This window comes from Taudactylus pleione, unplaced genomic scaffold, assembly GCF_031769625.1.
Source record: "Taudactylus pleione unplaced genomic scaffold, aTauple2 ptg000214l, whole genome shotgun sequence".
In the NCBI taxonomy this organism is placed as follows: domain Eukaryota; kingdom Metazoa; phylum Chordata; class Amphibia; order Anura; family Myobatrachidae; genus Taudactylus; species Taudactylus pleione.
The window spans coordinates 8,897,488-8,912,298 of record NW_028284616.1 but is presented as its reverse complement, the minus strand read 5'-3'; the positions used below and the strand labels follow the sequence as shown (position 1 = coordinate 8,912,298).

The 14,811-nt window shown below is 45.0% G+C and overlaps 1 protein-coding gene across 1 annotated transcript in view; it reads right to left on the bottom strand.

Moving 5' to 3' along the window:
- Positions 1-11,586, bottom strand: part of C2CD4C (C2 calcium dependent domain containing 4C) — a 31,506-nt gene extending 19,920 nt beyond the window's left edge. Inside the window, exon 1 of the mRNA XM_088478531.1 lies at positions 11,391-11,586. The gene's annotated coding sequence lies outside the window, so the exon portion shown is untranslated. The remainder of the gene's footprint in view (positions 1-11,390) is intronic.
- Positions 11,587-14,811: the final 3,225 nt, after the last annotated feature.

The window sequence follows — 14,811 nt, the reverse complement described above, 5'->3', positions numbered from 1 at the left end:
CTACACGGATCATTAGCATGTTGATGACTCATGAAGATAACTGAGGTAGTCCTGTGTAGCTTTAATTAAAATGTATAAAAGAATAGTCTTTGAGCAGGATAAAGGAATTACCTGTGCAAACCAGGTGCCCCAGGTAGAGGAGATAGGTAAACATACAGCCTTTGTCTAAGTCTACACATAGATGACTGGAGGATGCATATGTGGCTCCTAACACAATGGGAGGTAAACACATCGCCATCTGACTAAAAGGGTATTCAGACTATAGGCAGAGATCAAAGCCTCATTCTATTTTATTGGTTTCTGACTAAACATTGATATTTCTATCACAGCTAGAAGTTCCCAAAATCATAGACCTGAAGTCGGAACACTGTACTGGTGTTATTTGAGAGTTACTAGGATGTATGGTCTCAGGAACTTGGGGCCTGATTCAGAGCTGCTCGCAAGCGGCTCAATGTTTCCCCACTGCGCATGGGCCGCTTCTGGCGTGCGCATGTGCGAGCCCCTTCCAGCGACTGAAGCTCAGTCGCTACAGGGATCGCTACAAGACGGGGCGGCTGTCGATGGTGAGTGACAGCTCGCCCTGTTTTGTAGGCGGGTAGGGGGGGTGGCTGCACAAACGTAGGCGTTCCCTTAGGAACGCCTGGTGTTTGTGGGAGGCCCTACTGACATCACTACTGATGTCAGTAGTGGACTTCCTGCTCTATTAGAGCAGGAAATCCACTCGGCCTTGCGGTAGCCGAGACCCTACCACCAAGGCCGATGGTCGCGATTATCGCTATGGCCTCCCGGCCGCTCGCACAAGCTGTGGGAGGTCTCCCACAGCTTTGCGAGTGGCCAGAGGAAAAAAAAACGCCCACAGACCCTGCGAGCTGCCTGCGGCAGCGAGTGGGTCTGAATCAGGGCCTTGGTCCTAACCTCACTATTGGGTGGGGGAACAGTTGTTAAAAGGAATGGGAGCAGGTTGCTCTAGGTCAGACTTGGGGGGATCACTTCTAAGTTGAAGCCTGGACCTGCATTTTCCCTACTGTTCCCCACTGCCTCAGAATAAGCCTGTAATTCTTTTCATTTTGAAGTTGCAACGCATGTTTGTCTATGTGTTTTGTAACCAGTGGCGGATTTTGCCTAGGGGCTGCGACGCTGCAGTCCCCCCAGTAAAATCCACCACCTCTGTGTAGTCAGCGCAGTCCGTGACTGCACTGGCTACACTTTATCACTGGCAGTCTCTTCCTATTGGAAGCGCCACCTGCCAGTCACATACACCACAGGCAGCCCCAGGTGGAGGTGTCTCCTACCCCTGTTACTGCCAGTCCAGGCTACTGGTCGAAGAGAGCGGCTTCTAGGAGGAAGCCGCTACTCTGCTTTTTCTCCAGCCCTAACCGGATCCTAGGGGCAGCAGATGATGCAACTCCCTGCCGCTAGTGTGCATGTGTCGGTCCCAGTGCCTGATAGATCGATTGTGCAGGCAATGGAACCCGGCCAGGTCGGAGCAGCGGCGAGTGAGTGATTACTCCCTCCCTCTTGTTTTCAGCGATGGCAGCCTCCCTCATCTAAGAGGGTAGGAGCTGCCACTGTTTGTAACACTTTTTATTTATATAATTCCTGTAACTAAGCATTGTACTTTTTTGGAAATTAAGTGTTCCTTTATTAATCTATCTACAATATGCTCCAGAACCCAGTCATTGAGGAAGGAATTTGATCACTAAGGTTACCCTATAACTATTATTTGCTAGAAGCAGGTGGGAGACCAGCTAGCTGCATGGTAGTCTGTGTTGATGAGCCTGCACAATTGTGATTAGAGTGTTAGGGGACCTGTGGCTCCTTTATTTATCATGGGTGGTGGCATAGGAGAGGTGTATGGTCTAACAGGCAGTGTGACATTATATTCGGCAATGCCCTCACTACATCAGAACTTGGGGATCTGTGCGATTGCAGTCCTGATGCAAGTGTAGTACTAGGCAAAGTGATACAGCCATAGGGCCTGATTCAGACCCGTTCGCGAGCGCTGAGCGCTTGCAAGCGGGTCGATGTTGGCCCAGGGCACATGCGCACGACGGAGCCGGCTCCGTCGTGCGCATGCGCGAGACCCGGAAAGCGACGGGCAAGCCATCGCTCCGGGTCTCGTTCCACAGGGGGCATGCTGTCGATGGTGAGTGACAGCACCCCCCCTTTGGTGGACGTGCCGGGGGCGAGGCTGCCCAGACGGAGGCGTTCCCATGGGAACGCCTACCGTCTGGGGCCGGCCCCACTGACATCACAAGTGATGTCAGTGGGAGTGCTCTCGGCTCTGATAGAGCCGAAAGCACTCCAGGGCTTGCGGCAACGAGACCCTACCACAAGGGTCTCGTCGCAAGCCCGATGGTCGCGATGGTCTTGACCATCGCGACCATCTTCCTGCCTGCTCGCTATAGCTGTGGGCGGTCACCCACAGCTATACGAGCGGCCAGGAGGCCACTCTAAAATATCAGGAAGGACAGCCCTGATTCAGAGCGAGCGCTCTGTCAGAGCGTCCGGCCTTGAATCAGGGCCATAGTCTCTAACAATAGTTAGAGTGCAAACACAGAGATGCTTACTGGGATCCCTGACAGAGGTCCATGCACCAAAGGCAGTAATTTCTAAGGGGCCTATTCATTATCGCTCATTATAAGTGCTGGATTTTACCTAGGGACTGCGGGACTGCAGCCCCACCAATAAAATCTGCCACTCACAGGTACTGCCTAGCAGTGGCAGTGACTTCCCATTGGAAGCACTCCCTGCTGATTACAGCCAGACAGGCAGAGCCGGGGGGAGGTGTTTTCTCACTGGAAGCCTCCCTTGCTATTACGGTAGCCCTATCTGGCTTCTAGGGGCCGCAGCTAATGCAGTCCCAATAAGACAGCCAAGTAGCACTATACTTTGCCACACACCCTTAATTAGGCCCTGCCCCTCACCACCAGCCTTAAGCCCCGCCTCTCGGTGGCATCACCTGTCAATCACTGGGATGGCAGGGAGGAGAGGGCTGCATATACTGCAGCTTCATGGACCCGTTACACAAATGCGGAAAGTTTGCTTACTGGAATCAACACCATCTTCAGGTTCCCGAACCCCAGCACTATCCTATGGGAAATATATCTCAGGTTACGAAGAAGAGTCCAAGCGGATCCCTCCACCTCCTCTGCACTGAGTGACCACAGGCCATGCGCATACGTGACCTTAGGTGCACCGGACTGGATGGGCACCAGTAAATATAACTGCTACTTTGGTTACTTATGCGTTACTGATTGCGGAAACAGGTGTGTTTTGGAGCAGCTGTCTCCACACCAGAGCAATAGTGAATTGCTTTGGTAATTAAGTATCCACCAACACCACTCGCGGCTCCGATGATGAATCGGCTCCTAATGCTGGCCATACACTAGTACGACCAGCATAAGATGAGATTCATTTTACGATTTCCCTTGAACTCCCCGGCAGCTCCCTGGCAGTCCCGGCCTCATGATTGACACACGATGTACATACGATCTCACGATACGATCGATCTGCAGTTTAGGTCATTGAAAGAACACACACTTCTTCAAAATGTAACTGAAATGATGCCGGTTGGACGCACAATGCAACGCATGCACAAATACACAGCACGATCTGGATACGATTACGATAGATAATATGGGCTGCACATCTGATCATACGATACATTGTAAGGGGCATATGTATCAAAGCTTGATGTGAGATAAAATTGTGAAATATATATCACCAACCAATAATTTTATCACACATCAAGGCAAGAGCATTTATTGGATAGTAACCTACCTAAATACTACACAATTTTGACGCAATTCATCGTACGACGCGTCTAAAATCAAGCAATCGGCCCAAAATCATGCTAGTGTATGGCCAGCATTAGTCTTAACAAAATTAAATGTTTTGACATGAATTACGTTTTTTTCTCATTTATCAAGGCCTGTAGCAATGGAGGCCAATGCCGGAGCCTTCCAATGATTGTTTGCTCATGCCCCATGCAAAACATATTTACCAAGTTGCAGGGGCGTTTCAGTCTCCGTCACAGGCACCCTCCTCTCAGTACGGCGGCCGGCAGCGCACTGAGCGCAGCACGGCCAGCGCCACACTGATAGACTCTGGGCACTAGAGTGTGCCCAGAGTCTATAGCGCATGTGCAGGTCACCGGGAAAATGGCCGCGGCAGCCATCTTCCCTGTACTCAAAAAAACGGAAAGATGATGATATCTTACGACGCTCTATAATGGTACCAATGTTCAAGAAATAATCACACAGTCTTGTTACCAGGAATCCTTATCCTGCCATACTCTCTTATAGCAATGGACTGCGTGCCTTTTGGAGATGAAGGAAAATATTTTTCCAGTGTTTTCTATCTCCTCCGTAGTAATAAAGCTGGTCCCCGCATCAAAGGACACCCATGGGAATGTGAATCTCAAAGAAGAATAGGAGAGAAGCAAAACATAGCGTAATCTCCTTTAATCAAATGATATACACATAAAACAACTATACAGACATACATTAACAATGTTCCTTAATATGGTAGAAAAACACAATTACCGGATAAGCTTTCAGAACTATAGAATAAGTTCTGGAAAAGCATGTGAGGAGACAAGATGGGAAACTCCTTGATGTATCTGCTGACACCGGTCATAAGAAAAAGCGCACCGGGACACTAACTATTCTTATATTGTATCTTCCCTGTACTGCATATGCGCAAAACGACGGGAAAATGACCGCGGCGGCCATTATCCAGGCATTTTTACAGCGCTGACTCTTGTGCTGAAATGGGACTCCGGAGAGGTAAGTATAATATTGGTGCAAGGTGTGTGGTGCGGGGCCCCCTGTGCACGGCACACCCTGCACTATTATAAATACGCCCCTGCCAAGTTGCAGTAACTGTACCACTGAATGTCCTCTTATGGTATCGGCATCTCAGGATGATGATAGTAGATGCATTAAACAACAAAAAATGCTTTAATATTAAAATAAAGCTTTACATGCAAATATTTATTTATTCATACATTAAATCTGACAACGCACTGGGCTGCGCATGTGCAGAAGGGACCATGAATTGTGCGCATGCACTAAGTCACTGCTTTCTGCTGCTTGACAATATCGCCGTGGAGATGAGAATGGTAAATAGGAGTAGAATGTTTCTTTTACCACAGAGACAGGCCTTTTTAAAGTCTATTTGATAATTAGACCCCACTATTTGTATCATTTTTAGAAATTCTTTGCATAACTGATTTTATGGATACTCACAAATACCAACAACAACAACAACAACAACAACAACAACACAGTATACACAATATCTAATGAAAAAAACAATACTCCACATTTATCACTTACAGGATTTTCCAATAATGAGATGTGCTGAACATTTCAGTTATTAGATAAGAAATGAAAAGCCCTTTATATATAAGGGGAATTGGATGATGTCATATGCCCAGTCCTACAGAGATTTCACAGAAACACTGTGCAAACAGAGCAAAATGGCTTTTAGAACATTTTATTGTTATCTATTTAAAAAATACTGACATTTTCCACTGTGCTGTACAAACACACTCCTGCCATCTCAGTATAGAATTCTATATCACTATGATAACTCCTACATTACTGGAGGAAAATAAGATTATCACTTGTTTATGATTTCGTAAATCTTGTTTCTATTGTGGTACAAGAAGAACAGCACCCAAATTTATTTTTTAGATAATTAACCTCCTTCCACCAACTGGCATAACTACATTGTACCTATGTCCGGTAAGCCCACGGTTCCGGAAAGCCTCACACCTGCCTCTGTGGGTAGAGGTCAAGGAAGAACGTTGAATTAATGCACTGCGCAGTGCAAATCAACTGATAATGGCCTCTAATTTCTGGCCTCTGCAGATTTACTGGCCTTTGCAGCATGATTACATCAGACATCCTGAGTAACCTGGAAGTTACTCAGGTGTCCGATGGTTACGCAAGTGATCTAATGCTGCGTCCTTGGAGGCAGGAGCGGATCACAGAAGAGCAGGAGGTATCTTTTTATACAAAACACCTCCTGCAACATTTGCATAATTTAGCACAGCCACTATGGGAAAAGCATACATAGTGTTCACTCTAGGTCTAGTGCCAGGCAGGGCGCCAGATCCAGAGAAAGGGTACTTCTGTGCGCGCCTAAGACGCGTGCCCATAAAAGGGGGTGTGGCCAATGAAAAGGGGGCATGTCTTTATGACGCGTCCCCTTTTCGTCATTCTTGGGGCGTGCCTGGCACTTACGAACATGTGCCTGGCATCCATTCACCGGCAGTGACCGCTGCAACAAAGTTTTCCCCACCCGCGGGACACTGCGTTCGTGGGAGGGGACAGAACCCACAGGCTATTTCAGTGGGGTGCTGTGCCGGAGGGCAGGGTGCTTTCTGCCCTTCAGAAATAGGGCAGGGCGCGGCGCCCTGCTGAAACAGCCTAGTGGGACTGCTAATACATCTCTGGAACAGGCACACAGTGCATTCACACCAAACAAAACTCTCCATAATGTTGAACTCCAGAGATATATCCAATGACTTGCACTAGTGAGTGTCTTGGGAAGTGTGGGTGCCACAGATTCTGCAAATTTAGATAAGGGGGGTTTTATTTAGTAAAAAATTACACTTGTTCAATTCACTCTGCTAAGACATTTTATTACTTTGGTATTAAATCGGTAAAATAGCCTAATAGGTTGACTTAACCCCAAAAAATAAGATGGTTCACAAAAGTGTACTTATCCTTTTCATGAAAGAAGACATGCATACAATTTCACAAGATCCTGCCCATTATCAGCACAAAACACTCACATGAAAGGCTACAATTAGAAGACAAAAACAAAGCACCATTGTTTGTACAAAGCATACAGGTACTTACACAGTAACAAATGGAAAGGGAGAGGGGCTGGGTCCTGCCCTTATTTACCTATTTCTCTCAACTGCTCCTGTGAGTAAAAATATGTTTTTCTTGTATATTTCCCCTATTCTCTATATTTTCTCTGTCACCTTCTTCTTTACACACCCAGGACAAGACAGGACACTGCATACACTTTAACATCATGCCAAACAAACTAAACAGTCTCGTTCAGTGTCCTGAGATCTACAGAAATATATGCTATATAACATACCCTCCAGCATCTCTCAGTTGAAAACCGGTACAGGGGCGTGACCACAGTTAAAAGGCGCGTGGTCATATATAAAGGGGGCATGTCCACGGGTACTGAAGACTGGTGGCAGCTGGCCCTGGTTGGTCATTATGTCAGCGTCAGTGCCTACTGCCAAGAACTACGGAGGATGGAGCCATCTGTCACTCAGCAGCGCTGCGGGAGTCTGTGCCCCCGCCAGCGCTGCTATAGAATTCAGGAGATTGTACTCATCCGGCCAAATCGGTATAGTTGGAGGGTCAGTATATAAGCGCTGCGTAGGCCCAGAACACGATCACCTTTTTTCAGCATTATGCACCTCATCTAGAGGTCTACTTATAAAACCTCTTCTACCTAAAAAGAATGATTTACTGTAGGAACTGTATCTAGATACTTAACAAGACCCTAATGCAGGAGATATCAGAGTGGCAGTGATTATTCTTAAAGGATACCCCAGTTTGAGTTATTTATCATGCTTTAAAAAGCTATGCATTAGCCGCGTTGCCATATGCAAACGTTCTTGCAGTAAAGGTATCTCGCTATCACTCTCCTGCAGCCCTTATATACTGATGCAGCATAATGTCCCTTTGCATGCGTGACTTTAGGGTTGCACATGCGTAGTGTCAGAAAGTGCAGTATCAGTGACAGCGAATGCTATCCCTTCACTAAGCTCCTTGTAGGGCTGCCTCTTATTGGAGCATCTGTCCCAGCATTAGCTGATTGATAAATAGCTACAGAAAAATCATTCCTTATTGCCACAAAATTGCCACTTCTTGCTAGATTTACTTGTAACTGTAAGAGGCTCTAATGTGCAGTGCTCTTCAGTATATCTATGTAGCATATAATGGCCTGCAGGTCACAGTAAACAATGAGTACAATACAGGAGTCTGCCAAGTGTACAGTGCTTTGCAGTATTGTGTCTTACAGATCTTTCTGAACATGAAATAGGCAAAAATTAGCTATTCTGGGACTGGGTCAGTCACTTACAATTGCTGACAAATTTAAGCTTGCAATAGCACTGTGTCATTAAAAGATGTTTTCTTATAAACACATTCATTATCCTTTCAATTTCTATAAAAGTAGATGAAAATTCACCAAGTTAATGCAGGAGATATCTCCTGCTGACCTTTTAGAGGTGAAGTGTCACGCTGTCCTCATACACTAGTATGGAGACCTAAATTCATCAAGCTCCGAAAATACAACATTTTCGGAATTGATGCCACCTTCAAGGATCCGAAAGCCCGGTTCCTGCATGTTCAGTAACACTGCCAAGCCAGACCCTGCAGTGTTACCTTCCACTGCTACGGGAGCAGCAGTGACATGGATGAGTTTCAGGTCAGCTGCCCTGCGCTGGAGCAATGTTAAATTGCTGCTGTATAATTAGCATCCACCACTGCAACTTGTGAGTTGGGGGCAATGCAAATAATGTTGAACTGACCCCTTAATTTTATAGCTTTACACTTTATTCTTAACAGTTGTATATAGCTGCTGATATACACACTAATATGTGCAAAGCCTTTTGAAATTAGATATCTTAAAGTGGATTGGGTACGGGATGCCGGCACTCAGAATGCCGACACCAGCATCCTGATAGGATTAAGATACCGACGCCTGTCGGCAAGTATCCGAACCCCATCCCTCTCTCTCCGCACTTTAAACTTTACCTTCCCCCCCCCCCCCCCAACCCGTCCCCTAGTGTATAACCCTAACCCCTATCCCCACTTCTTACCGTCGGGATGCTGGCAGTCGAGATGCTGACGCTGGGATTCTGTTTGGCATCTGGATTCCGGTGCCGACAGCCAGCATTTCAACTACATCCCCTGAAAGTTGTTTTTGTGGTAAATATTTGTGCCTGTGCATTAAGCCGATGTACTGACACATAGAAAAAAATCTTATACCAAAGATGTCTTCTCCTGTAGATGTATTTATAAATGATTTTGTGGAAGCTATCATGAAGAAGAAATCCATGTATAATTAGAGAAAAATAAGCAATACTGTGCTGACTCCAAGACTACAGAAGGAAAGTGTCGCTTTCATATGCTGCAGATTTCGATAAGCTAGAATAGACGCTACATTTATTCCTGTTTAACTTCATTTTAGACTAAACGCAGCACTCTGTATATGACTGACACAAGAAGTCTATAAAATACATGTAAAAAAAGTGAGCAATTATCTTAGCGCTGAAACAGTGGGCGATGCAGTATAAGGCTTTCTTCTACAGATGCGTGCAGAAATCTGTCTGTGTGTTACACTTGAAATGCTATCACAGGTGTCTCTTTGAAAGGAAACTATGCAGCCCTTTAGATAAGAGGGTTTTCAAGAGGCAGACGTAGATTGCCAATGCTTTGGTTATTTCAGCACCTTTACTTTCTCCATAGCGTCTCCTGTGTGTCATTTTATTCTCCTATAAGTATGTATTAGTAATGTTTCCGAAAAGGGTTCTGTATGAAAAGTGACACATGGGATAATGTACACTCTACTGTAAATTATAATGATATCATAAGTCTACGTGGACTTACATGGCCATATAAAGGCTGAGAGCTGTTATACGGATCGCTGTGTGAGTTAACCCTTAATATCCATTATAATGGTAGGGTGTATTGTTTTTTACAATTCCTTATAATACATAGGGTTTCCGAAAGAATACTGAACTGATGACATCAGCACTCACTGAAAATAAATGATTGCAGCAAATCTCACTTTATCCACTTATTATTCATAAGAGTATTAGCATCATTTATAAAAGTATTTTATATAAATATGTCAGAGTATTTAAGAAACCTTGTTTGCAATATATGTGACTGGTGAAGAGCTTTCTATACTAAACTGTACAGGTTTGTCAACAAACCTTTTCGCAGTTTACAATCCAGCTACCTGTGTGTCAATACGTAGAATGTACTGTAATTATCTGCAATGTAAATAGGACTTTTGCTTTGACTATGAGTGCACAGAAAGCCTTGGTATATGATGATTGTATGCTGTGTATTATAAGAACTATACACCACATTTTCTCCTTACTGATGTGTTATTATTGTACTTTGTCTACGCCCTCATTGTGTAGCACTGTAAAAAATGTTTATAGACAATACAAATATTTGTGGATGTTCCTATAATAAAACTCATTCTGTGCCTGAGAAATACTGGTGGGATTTATGAAACCTATGATATTCTCTGCAGTGTAACCAGCACTAAATAGCTGCTATCTTCTTTTCCCCAAAAGCATATTTGAACTGGTTGGATTGCAGTCGGGGAGATAATAATAATAATAATAATAATAATAATAATAATAATAATATTTATATAGCGCTTTAGATAGGAAAGGCAGTACTACAAAGTTCTGTGATAATAACGCTTGAACCGAGATGCTGAGCTTTACTACATATGGGGAATAGCCCTCTCTCATGTGCATAAGAGACATATACTGAGCCCAGAGCTAGCAACATATCATAAGGAAAAAAAGTTACTGCCAATAGTGTGACTGTATGGGGTTCATACCTGGCAGACTATCACCTGTAAGCATCTAATCACCATCTCTATTCCCCAGCTACATGCACCAATACTGTCTCTCTCCCATTCCTCCCTGTGAAGGTCTGAACATTCTCACTACCCCCTAATTTCAACACAATCATTAAGAAGGACTATTTCTGTCCGCTCAAGCTCAATACCACACAAAAACAAACTTTAATCAATTGAAATTCAGAATGAGCTTCTCTGCTGCTGATTGTCAATGATGCAAATGATACATTGGTCCGCCAAAAATAACTGTATGGCATGATGCACAATGTGGTAACACTGGCCTCCCCAGGAGGGGGATCTCTAACAATAGGCAAATGGATGATAGGAGGTGACTCTGCCGCAGTTCTCTCCAAGCACCGAATCCTGTCTGACTGAATCATGTCACAGCATATTAGCAGCCCACAAACACAGTAACCAAAGGGTGACTTCCAAGCAAATGTTTGCAGACATAAAAAAGTAAAGGGTGACTGTAAGAAACAGAGAACAATAAGGCACTCTGCAGGAGTTATGGCTTGTCCTAGACTCAATGGTGGAAATGTGTACAAAAAGTAATCTCACCCTACACTACAACCTGCTGATCTCTATAGACAATGCGCAGCAAAGGTTCCTTCTCTGCATTTGTTTTATTCCGATGCCCTGAGGCTGGATGCGAGTCATGAGACTATAAGGCGGCATCATGGGACAACGCCCCCCGTGTGTTTTATACTGCTGAGCACGCAGGGGGCGCTACCTACCTGTGGCTTCCCTGCTCCCGGAGTGATGGGTCTGATGGGGGCGCAGCTGGTGCCGACCAGATATTCAAGTATTCCCAGGCAGCTGGGTATGTAAGAGCTCCAGTCCGTGCGGGTGGGTGACTTGTAGTGCAGATGACAGGTAAGTGCTGCCCCTCGCTGCTGTGACCGCCCGTCACTGGCGCTGATACAGCTGGTCCCTGTCTCTGCCTGTGATGATGATGAGTCGCCGGGACTGTGCAGTGTTATATATACCCAGCTGCCAGCCCTCCCAGCCAACCACACGTCCTGCTCCTAATACACACCTCCCAGCTCTGGGAGGCACTAGGCTGCTCACCTTGTGTATATAGGTCCCGGGAAGGAGAAGCAACAAGTCTGAGGGAAATAATGATAATAAACCACCTGACTCCATAGGAAGGCACTACACATCGACCATTAATATATGCAACATGTATCTTACGTCTATCCATCCAGCTGTAATTAGTTCTTCCTCTGATTAATGCAGCACAGTCCCCGATAATGACTGGGGATGGTAGTTATTATTGGAGGAAAATAACATGTTTAACGTGACAGTCTGACGCATAGCTATGTGCAGGAATATATGTACTGATCTCTGTAACATTATGATTGTCATTATGTAAGTGCCCGATACCATATTAGCATGTTTCCAACATTTGTATATGATTTGTGTATGACTTGTGAAGCTGTGATCGCATTAATGCGCTGTGTAGTATTTTACTTCAAAACATTCATCATTGTTTTGTGTAATCGGTGTTTCACCATGATTGATGGATCACTTGTACCTTTACTATTAGTGCTTTGTTAAATTGTGACACCCACATAGCAGCAGCATTGCCTTATGTGCCACATGTGGGTTTGTTACATCATGATAGTATCACATGTAATACTGTTGTATGGTGACATTTCAATACTTTCTGTGTACAATTGATTGAGGTGTGCATTATTGCCAGTGAGCTCCATGACAGCTTTACCAGTAGACTTGTATTATGCAGTTTAATTGTAGCTGTATGTTTTTCCCCAGGGAGTTTGAGAAGGAACAGTCACTCTTCCAAATGCCGCAATATAAATAAATGTATTCTCTGTTTGAATACGAACCTAATCCAGGCAGCTAAGTTATGTCAGATACAGCAAGGAGATAGGTAGATAGATAGATAGATAGATAGATAGATAGATAGATAGATAGATAGATAGATATGGGATAGATAGATAGATAGATAGATAGATAAATTAGATGATAGATAGATATGAGATAGGTAGGTATATAGAGATAGATTAGATAGATAGATAATTAGATGATAGATAGATAGATAGATATAGATAGATAAATGGATAGATAATTAGATGACAGATAGATAGATAGATAGATAGATAGATAGATAGATAGATATGAGATAGGTATGTATATAGAGATAGATTAGATAGATAGATAGATAGATAGATAGATAGATAGATAGATAGATATGGGATAGATAGATATGGGATAGATAGATAGATAGATAGATAGATAGATAGATAGATAGATACAGGGCTTAAAGTGGTCCTGGAGAGGTGGTGGAACTCATCTCTCCCCCCGCCACGTAAGTCTGACAGGCCAAAACAGTTCTTTACACATACAGACACACACGCGCACGCAGACAGTGAGTGTCCCTGTCTGTGGGACTTCTGTGCAGGGACTTGGTGACAGAACTCAGTTCCACCCCGTTCCTTGCCCACTTTAACCCCTGGATAGATAGATAGATAGATAGATAGATAGATAGATATGGGATAGATAGATAGATAGATAGATAGATATGGGATAGATAGATAGATGGATGGATGGATAGATAGATATGGGATAGATAGATAGATATGGGATAGATAGATAGATAGATAGATAGATAGATAGATAGATATGGGATAGATAGATATATCTATAGAGAGAGAGATAGATATGGGATAGATAGATAGATAGATAGATAGATAGATAGATAGATATGGGATAGATAGTTAGATAGATAGATATGGGATAGATAGATAGATATGGGATAGATCGATAGATAGATATGGGATAGAACGATAGATAGATATGGGATAGATAGATATGGGATAGATCGATAGATAGATATGGGATAGATACAGGGTCGGATTAAGGTCTGTGGGGGCCCCTGGGCAACAATTATGTGGGGGCTCCTATTAAATGTGACAAACTGGGGGTATGCGCAATGGGGACCCCAGTAGTGTCACTGCCCACATTGGTAGTGCCCCGAATGCAGAGTCCACAGTAGTGGTGCCCTTTATGCAGTGCACCCAGTAGTGGTGCCCCCAGGAGTGGTGCCCCTTATGCAGTGCCCCGTTTGCAATACTCCAATTAGTAGTGCCATCTGTAGTTATTCCCCCAGTAGTAGTGTCCCCAATAGTAATGCCCCCTGTATAAATACCCCCAGTAGTAATACCCCTGCAGTTATGCCCTCCAGTAGTCATGCCCCCTGTGTGTGCCCAATAGTAATGCCCTAGTAGTAATACCCCCTGTATAAATGCCCTCAGTAGTAATACCCCTGTAGTTGTGCCCCCAGTAGTCATGCCCCCTGTGGTAGTGGCCTCAGTAGTAATGTCTCCTGTAGTAGTACCCTCTGTATAAATGCCCAGGTAGTAATACCACTGTAGTTGTGCCCCCAGTAGTCATGTCCTCTGTGGTAATGGCTCCAGTAGTAATGCCCCCTGTAGTCGTACCCTCTGTATAAATGCCCCAGTAGTAATGCCCCTGTATTAGTGCCCCTAATAGTAATGCTCCCTCTGTAGTAGTCCCAGTGCCCCAGTAGTAATGCCCCACCTTGAAGTAGTTGAGCCCCCAATAGTAATGCCCCCAGAAGTGGTGCCCCCAGTAGTAAGGCCTACCCCCCGAGTAATGCCCCCTGTAGTAATGCCCTCCCGAGTAATGACCCCAGTAGTAAAGCCCCCTAAGCAATACCCCCTGTAGTAATGCCCCCCCGAGCAATGCCCCCTGTAGTAATGCCCCCCCAAGTAATGCCCCCTGTAGTAATGCCCCAAGTAATGCCTCCAGTAGTAATGCCCCCAGTAGTAATGCCCTCCCCCTGAGCAATGCCCCCAGTAGCTTGCGCTAAAAAGAAAAAAAAGCTAATACTTAAGCCCCGCTCCCGCGTCCGCTGCCGTCCACGTCCAGTCCGCTCGGCTGCTCCTCTGCAGTGCACCATGGGAGAGACGTCATGAGCCAGAAGCCGGAGCTCACGAATGAGCTCCAGTCTCCGGCTCCTGCTGCGGGGAGGGAGCCGGGCGCCCGCTGGTTACAATCTCAGCGGGCGCCTGGCAAATGGTGCCTCCGTGCGGCGCCGGGGTTAGGTTGGCCAGAGGAGGCGGAATTGGTTCAGTCTCCTCCGGTTCACTTTAATCCCAATGAGCGTGGGGG